The sequence below is a fragment of the Corylus avellana genome, chromosome 4, assembly GCF_965113065.1.
Source record: "Corylus avellana chromosome 4, dhCorAvel1.hap1.2, whole genome shotgun sequence".
NCBI classification, from domain to species: Eukaryota; Viridiplantae; Streptophyta; class Magnoliopsida; order Fagales; family Betulaceae; genus Corylus; species Corylus avellana.
In genome coordinates, this window is record NC_142493.1 from 17,387,512 (window position 1) to 17,390,991 (window position 3,480).

Here is a 3,480-nt window from a genome sequence, read left to right on the forward strand (position 1 = left end):
CACCTAACACAGGGTCCCTACCGATCACTTGGCCGACATGGGTGGTCTAAACGTTCGTCATCATCAACCAAAACCGTGGTACGCGAGGGCGAAAGACAAATGTATCGTTGAGAGTGAACCTGTCAATCCTTTTGCGGGGCGCAGAGTATGGAGAAAATTTCCTACGGCACAAGCTTATGCTGTGTCATGAGAAGCAGGTGTCAAGCTCGACACCCCGGGCTTCCAAGGTTTCTTACAACCCAAAGAACCCCCGGCTAAAGAAAATAGAGAAAAATCCGACAAAAAGAAGGAGCCTAGGGAGGTGGTGGAGAGGTTGAATCAGTCGGTGATTCGTTGGAGGCAAGGCATGCATGATCAGATGGAAACCCTGTGGGAACAACTAGAGGCCCTCACGACCCAATTTGGGAACATGGGTGGTCCTAAATTTCGTCACCACCAACCAACTCCATGTTTTATGGATGAAGATAACGTGGTTGTCGTTTGTAGGGCGCAATCTCAACGACAGAAGTCATGGATTGAGGAGGAGCCCTAGCAAGAGACCAACTTCACCATTATTCGCAAGCCTTAAACCCATCAACCAAATCCATATTTTGTAGAGGAGGAAAGGGTATCTGTAGATGAAGAGTTCTAGGAATCAGAGGTCGTTAATGAGGAGTTCAGGCATGAAGATGTTGAAGATCCTTCACAAGGATTCATAGATTGGGATTCCCCACCAACCTATGATGACGATGCCAGTGAGGAAGATCCGAAGGAAAGACCCTTGCCATCCAATCTAGAGGAATAAGACGAAGAAGATGAATTTTATCCCATGTTTAGTGGCCTCTACCCCGAAGAAGATGACCTATGGGAAGATGAAGGACTCACGGATGATATCGCAAAATATTATGAGGATGAAGACCTTCCAGGAGAAGTGTCTAATTTCAATGATGAAGAATTAGGTTATGCTGATTTCCTTGGTATAGACGATATCTTGTCAGATTCTCATAACAATGATTGTAATGAGTTTTCTATGGATTAGGAGCATTGCATGTTCAGAAGGGAGACAACGACTGACCCATTCTTGAGTATTTGCATGGCATATCGAAGGGAAATTGCACGAGAGAAGCACGGCAAGCCTGAAGTATGGCACAGTGGCATGTGGGGCATTCAAAATAATCATCATAATCTATTGATGATTAAGAGCATCACGTTTATTGTGGTGTGTAACTGGAACGAGTTGACAGGGCACCCGAAGGACCGTGGAAAGGACAGTCCGAATTAGAGGGCGAATTCTCTCCAACTTGGGGAGAATGAGGTAGATCAACGATCATCTTCCGCAAGCTCGTCTTTAGCCCGTCTAGAAAAGCCTCAACCTGATAGTCTCGTCTGCAATCTTATTCGTAGACCGTCCGGACACCTATGTTATTTTTGTCTGAAGACTTTTACTAAAAAGCCCATATCTATAGTTTTAGACGTCTGATTGGAGCAAGTTTTGCGGCATAACTCAAACATCTACAAAGTCATGTTTCACGAGGGTTAGCTAATTCCGATGTTTACTCGGTCAAAACGGGCTATAAAGGGTAGATTGGAAAGCTGGATGGCATTATGTTTAATTTATGCACTTTTATTAAGTGCCCGTCAGGACGAGAGTGTTTCCCATACGAACGGACCTCGTAAAATTAAATTTTCAACTTTAATTTGTACTTTTTTAGGTTTAGGGTTTGGGGGGCTATAAATACATGCATATAGACTCCAGAAATGCAGTTGTTGATTATATATGAGTTTTGTTCAATAAGAAGCCTCAGAGTTGAGCGTTCTTCTGTTTTCCTTCAAAACCTGGAGAGTATCTAGCGTTTTAGAGAAGATTTCCTAGATCCTTTGATAGAATCAAGATTTATAAATACATACATGTTCCTTATTGTTGTTATTCACTGCAGCCCACTAAGTCACGCTACATCAGCTAGTCCTTTAGCAATACAAAACAGGAAATAAAATGAAGAACAGAAAAACAACTACACTACTTCCTACTTTCGTGAGATGTATGATTGCATTTAAGTATGTAACAAGCCTTTTAAACTCCTAGGCATCCTTAGAGGACGAGTGAAGTCTCGTGAGGGTTTAATAGGAATAATATCCACAAACATTGTTAGCATTATGTTATTCATAAAAATTAAAGCATCACAAAAATAATGGTTTTCATTCATTAGCAAGCTTAAAAAGATAAACTCCATCTTCAAAATTCCAAGAAATCACAAGTGAAGTCCCTTACAAATGGCAGTTTGAGATATCACAAGTTCCAATATTACTGCAAAATGAACTAACACATAATTATGAGGTTTCAAAATAATTCTAGCATAAATGATTTAGCATCTCAAAATTTATTGGACTTTCTATTAGATGAAACGACCAAGGCATAATTTATTTTTATTTTTATTTTTTTTCTACAATGATTAGCTCTGTTAAGCTTTCTAATTGACCCATGTATCAAGTGATAAGTCAATGACTCTCAAACCAAATGGTTTTAGGGCATTAGGTGTAAAGGCACTCCTAAAGACTTACTAACTCAAGTAAAAAAGGCTACGAAGTTAAGCTAGCCATGTTATCAATCAAACCAAACTTCTCACCTTTTGACGCGAACACTCACTGCTTAATGAGGCAAGATGTCTTGTTACTCAGTGAGAAACTCAAACTTGATCAACTTTTATTTTATTTTTTTTATTTACAAATATGCCAAGGTTATTCATCCAATAAGTCACCCAACTGTATTTAAGATATTGAAAACAAACATAATTGGTCTCAAATTTCATCCCTCACAAACATGTGCCAGTGTGCTCATGGTAAATCAAGTTGAAACAAGAGGAATCTCATGTTGCCAAAAGTAAGTAGCAAGACTCAAATTTCTTAATTAGATGATCATGTCTTCATAACTTTAAGCCCACCAATGAAATTAAAATTAAGGGTTAAGTACTTTTTTAGTACCTCGGTTTGCACTTCTTTATTTTTTTCTCCCAAGGCTTCCAAAATAGTCAAAAATGATACCTGAGCTATAGGAAAAAACAAAATCGATACCTCGTTAAGTTTCCATTAGAGAAAATTAACGATATGCCACGTATCATTCCCAAAATATGCCACGTGTCCTAAAACTTAAAAATAATAATAAAAATAATAAAATAATAATAAGAAGAAAAAAACTTAACCTAAAAAAAAAAAACATAAAAATGGGGTGGCCGGCCACCCCCATTTTGGCCATTGGCCACCTCCAAGGGCCAAAAAAGGGGTGGCTGAAACCATCCCCAAAGCACTTGGGTGTGGCCGAGCCACCCCCAGAGGCCAAAGCCACCCCTTTCAGCCCCTCTGGGGTGCCCGAACCCTCTCAAGGCCATTTTGGCTTTGGCCACCCCATGTCGACAGCTGGGTGTGGCTGAAGCCACCCCATGGCCTCTGGGGGTGGCTGAGCCACCTCCAAGGGCTTTGGGGGTGGTTTTGGCCACCTCCTTTTTG